This window comes from Dermacentor andersoni, chromosome 1, assembly GCF_023375885.2.
Source record: "Dermacentor andersoni chromosome 1, qqDerAnde1_hic_scaffold, whole genome shotgun sequence".
Lineage (NCBI taxonomy): Eukaryota > Metazoa > Arthropoda > Arachnida > Ixodida > Ixodidae > Dermacentor > Dermacentor andersoni.
Genome location: NC_092814.1, coordinates 101,735,055 through 101,740,217, shown reverse-complemented (window position 1 = coordinate 101,740,217; position 5,163 = coordinate 101,735,055). Strand labels below are relative to the sequence as shown.

Genomic DNA, 5,163 nt, shown 5'->3' with positions numbered 1-5,163 from the left:
TAGGCGCCGAACCCGACGTGAGCTGGGAAGTTTGGAGCGATCATACGGCTTCGTATGGCACGTCTGGTGGATTGGATTGGACCCAATCGGCGGCTGCGGCATGGCACGTTTGGATCCAATCCATAGTTTAATTCGAGAAAATGGCGCTTCCGTTGGGAACCTAGGTTGTTGCGCTGGCGTTTCTAGAGGAAGGAGGAGAGCGGGTGGCGGTGCGAAACATGTTTGAAGAAATGGCAGAAAGTGAATTCCGACGTCGTTTTTGTTTCTCGAAACAAATAATTCGTTGGTTGTACAGTGAAATCGACCCCTTCATCGGTGCCAGCGAGCCACTGGAATGTTGTCACTGCCTCTTGAAAAGTGCGCCACTCTTCCCGTTGTTTCTTTTTCTCTTTTCTTCTCACTGTGCGCGACACCACCTAAGGACGACGCAAAGAAACTATTAGTTATAAATTTCAGTAGTTACTACTATTTGAAAACGTGTTTGGGCTTGAGAAGAAAAAATACATTTTTTTCGATAAAGATTTCATTCATTTGGAAGACGAGAAACATTTCGTTTTGTAGTATACTGTCTGCAAGCAGACGACAAACGACGGAAGTAAACTTCCGGGGAGGTCACCGCTTCCTGATTGGCTGCTCTCTCCGCGCCACTTAGTGACGTTGCAGCAACCGAACAGAACGCGTATCGAACAAAATATCTCCGATCGCGTCCCAGGATAGAAGACACGTAGTCATAGCGCCCGTCCAGCGGATGCAAAAGCCATAACTGAGTATGTACCCTGTGGGGTCTTCGGGTCTCACAGGAGTACCGACCACCGCGGTTTCGAGCTTAGCGAGCCACAGGGCCGCGTCAGCCATCAGCCTTAACGCCGCTGCGCGCGAGCTCAGGCCACAAGGGGCTACCGAGCGACGCACGCAAGAACACAGTATTGCCCTAAGTTGACGGAAACCGTTTATTGTCCCCAACGGCACCCAACACTGCACGAACGCCCGGTCCCAGGACGGCGGGGAACCAAAGGGGTCCCGCACCAAGGGCGAAAAATACAGTTAGGGGCGCCTGTAGCACGTCGTTGCGATGGCACACGCTCAAGCTGGGACGCGCCGCTAGGAAAAGTCCCGGCGGCTATGCTACATGCTCTCGCGATAACCGATGGGCCAACTCGCGAGACCTCGGGCAACCTCCTTCGGCTTGGGCCTCCGATGAGTGCGGCTCGGCGTGGTACGACCTCGCGCGAGCACTAGGCACCGGTTCTTCGGCTTAGCGTCGGGATAGGAACAACACGAGGTACGCGCTCCCCGCACGGGCAAAGGCACCGTGCGTGAGCTCAGTCCTAGTCACAAAGGTGTAGGCGGACGAGAGGAAGCATGTACGTACCGGGTATAGTGAACTAGAATACTTTCTAGTGGCGCGACCGGTGGCTGCTGGGGCCAGCTCGGCTGAAGCGAGTTGACACTGACGGCCGCCAGGGGCGCTGTTGCGCCTTTTCCTAGCCTCCGGCGCGCGCGTTGGCAGCACATGGCAATGCGGTGTGTGATTTAGCTCGCTTCGCGCGCGCGCTGTCACGCAGTTAATTTTACTTTAGCGTTCGTATCTTGCTGTTAAGTAGGGATAGCAGTGAGCAGGAACTATGTAGCATCAGTGTCAGGGAATTTAACGAAGTTATGGCGAAAAGAAGAACTGATTCCCACTGTTTTGCGCCAGGCTGCCGCACCGGCTACCCGGGCGCGCCTAAAGCATCGTTGTTTGCCGCACCAAGAGACGACGAGTTGCGAGGGAAGTGGGAGCGGAACATGCGAAGGGACGACAAGAGCCTCACGGAACTATCAGCAGTGTGTGAGCACCATTTTGAAGCCCACCTCATATTGCGCGACTACGTTCACGTAATCGACGGCGTTGAAGTGCGTATACCCAGAGGCAAGCCGTCGTTAGCTCCCGGTGCCATTCCGACGCTGCTGCCTGGGTGTCCAGCCTACCTCTCTGTTAAAACCCCTAAACAGAGGACTGAAAGGAAAAGATCTGCTTGTCAAACAATTCCACCACGAAGCAAGAAGCCGTGTCAGGACGTGAACAGCGCTGACAACGAACATCAAGAGCCGGGAGAGCTGCTGCTACAGAATCCTCGCCTTTCTCGTTTCAGGCGCTCCGTGGACTCGCTCCTTCGACGAGCTGGTGCCGCTTCGAGGACGAACGTTTCGGGTTAATTTTTGCGACGTCTTCTTTGGAAATGCAAGCAAGGCTTGTGATTACGCATGAGCGAGCTGTGGTTTTCAAGCCTGTCGGAGGCAAAGTTTGTGCTGACATTTATTACCAAGGAGTGATGTGCACAGAAAAAACAGTTGCCTCTGTTGGCGACGCTGCAGCTGTACTGCAGGATGCCGAAGCAACTTGTGTTTGCAAGGGAGCAATGACGGATGATGAATATAGGCAGGTGTTACCGAACTTGACGGTGAAACTTCAGGCAGCAACATGCAGCAACGGACTCTGCGTCTTCAGCATAAAGTGCTCCGGAAACGTCCCGTCCGTTGGTAAGTAATTTTAAGAGACTTTCATGTACTAGTCTCGTATGTATGTATTCTTTATTCCAGCATTTAAACAGTTGCGTTTTTTTTTTCATCGACAGGACTTATCTGCCCAGAGTGCAAGTCGCATCGAAAGTTATTGCTGACCCGAAAGTCGAGCTTAAAAGCCCGTGTGTCCAAGAAAGGAGCTCTTGCTCAGCGTCTAAAACTTCAAAGGCAGAAGACAAAACGTTTGAAGACCAGCGCCACTGCATTAAAGGGCCAACTGAAAGCAATGGCAGCTAAAAACAAAGAAATCAATGAGAAAGAATTTGCCTCTAGAATAGAAAGTCTCCCTCCAAAGCAGCGTGAAGCAACACTTCACATGTTTAAATCTGTTTCAAGAAAAAGCACAAAAGGCATGCAGTATTCTAACGAATGGGTCCTGGAGTGCCTCATAATGAAAATGAAGAGTGCCAGGCTTTATGAGCACCTGAGGAAGGAAAAGATACTGTCACTCCCGAGTAAAACAACTCTACGCAAATATTTGAAATCCTACAGAACAGGGTTTGGTTTCTGCCCAAAGATCTTCAAAGTCATCAGTGAAAAGACGGCCACAATGGATGAATATGCACGCCACGGTGGAATTATTGTCGATGAGATGAAGCTCTCTCAGCATCTTTCTGTGACAATTAACGGCTGGCCACATAGATGGTTTCGTGGATCTCGGCAAGTTTACATCGACTGAGGACAAACACACACCATGCGATCACGGAATGGTTCTGGTTTTCGTACCGTTTGTTGGAAAATGGACCCAAATTCTTGCAGCATTTGCAACAAGAGGGAACATTTGCGGCAGTACCTTAACGAAGATCATGATTGAAGCCATAATTTTGGCAGAAAAAGCAGGGCTGAAGGTTGACTTCGTAACATCAGACGGAGCAAGTTGGAACCGACGGATGTGGACATTAATGGGCATCAAGGCGTCTTTGGACCACATTAAATGCAGTGCACCACATCCTGTAGACGAGCACCGTCAACTTTTCTTCATGTCAGACTTCCCTCACCTCATAAAGTGCCTTCGAAACCGGCTGTTGTGCTTGGATTTCCAAACACCAAAGGGCCAAGTAAGTATTTGCCAAAGCGGCATGCTTAACTGTTTTCTGTAATTTTTGTTCCAGTCATTCTAACTGGCAGTAAATAATTACTGATTTGCCTTACTTGCAGGTGACAATGCGAACTATTCGAAAAGCTGTGGAGCTGGATGGAAGCAATGTTACCCTGCAGGCCATGCATGGCATCACATCCAGCCATACGAACCCTAACAATTTCGAGAAAATGAGAGTCTCCTTGGCGTTCCAGCTCTTCAGTGAAAAAGTAATTCATGGGCTTCAGCTGCAAAAAGCCAAGTTAGAGCCTCTGTGCGGCAGCATAACAGCGACAGTGCACTTTTTTGAGTAAGTATTGCATATCATAGAATGATAACTCCACTACTCCAGGTACAAAGAAAATGCCTTATTTTGTCAACCTAACCTTCAACCACAGCCTAGATCAAACTGGGACTAGCTTGCCTGACAACAAGTCTCACTTAATACAGTGTGCTATAGTGAACTGGTGCACGACCACATGACTAACTGAACGCTTTATTATTTATGTGTCGTAAATAAGTTAAATAGCTAAGTGTGATTGAAATTGAACATTAACATTGCTCTTGCAGGATCATTCATGGTGTTATACAAGTCATGACGTCACGCTTTCCAGCTGAAGCACTGCGTCTCAACTCTGCATCGGCCGACAAGTTGAATTCTTTTCTGTCGTTTCTGTCAGAGTGGGAACGCCACACAAATGGGCAGCGGGGCTTTCTAAGCCAGTCCACAGTAACTGGACTGCGTGTAACTCTATGCAGTACCTTGTCGCTGTTGAAGTACTTGACTCAACACATTGGTTTCAAGTATGTAATGACAAGCAGGGTGAGCCAAGACCCCGTGGAACATCTTTTTGGCATCGTCAGACAGTCATCGGGATGCAATACTCATCCTACACCTCAGCAGTTCATTGCTACAGTGAACTATCTCAGCTTCAGCAATCTTGCACACTCTGTGTCAAGAGGAAACTGCGAGCCTGCTGTTTTAAGTTCACTCTTGAATGCAGATGCTGGTGAGCAGGACACTTGCACTGGGAGGGAGAAACTCATTGACAGATTTCTCGATGCCGGAAACTTGGATGCAGCCGACGCCCTGCTCACAAAAGCTGTGCCTGACCATTCTTCCATTGTTGTGGCATCAAGCGACTGCAGGCTAACCTTTTACATTGCTGGTTACGTCGCGCGAAAATGCGTTCTAAAAACGGGTTGTGAAAGGTGTCTTAACCTTCTTTTGCTCACCAAGGAGGCAGCGGACAATTTAAACATGGCCGAGCTTGTCCGTTTAAAGGACAATGGTGGGTTACTTTACCCTTCAAGCAAGTTGTTTAAATTTGTGGCTGACCTCGAAGAGTCATTCACAAGCTGCTTTAGCCTTTCAGAGCTGCACTCTGAAAGTGTGCTTGATGTTTTGGACCTTGCTAAGCAAAAGCAGCAAACTGAGCTTGGATGCCCTGAGCACGCTCATACCATAGCTGCAGAAATAACTGCATTTTACCTAACTACTCGTCTGCATTTTTTCACGA

The 5,163-nt window shown here is 49.1% G+C and overlaps 1 long non-coding RNA gene across 1 annotated transcript; it reads left to right on the top strand.

Annotated features, from left to right (window-relative positions):
* Nucleotides 1-3,200: 3,200 nt before the first annotated feature.
* LOC140215239 (uncharacterized) lies at nucleotides 3,201-4,559 on the top strand. Its single transcript, XR_011892183.1, has 3 exons — nucleotides 3,201-3,623; nucleotides 3,724-3,953; nucleotides 4,214-4,559. It is a non-coding gene; the product is annotated as an uncharacterized lncRNA (long non-coding RNA).
* Nucleotides 4,560-5,163: the final 604 nt, after the last annotated feature.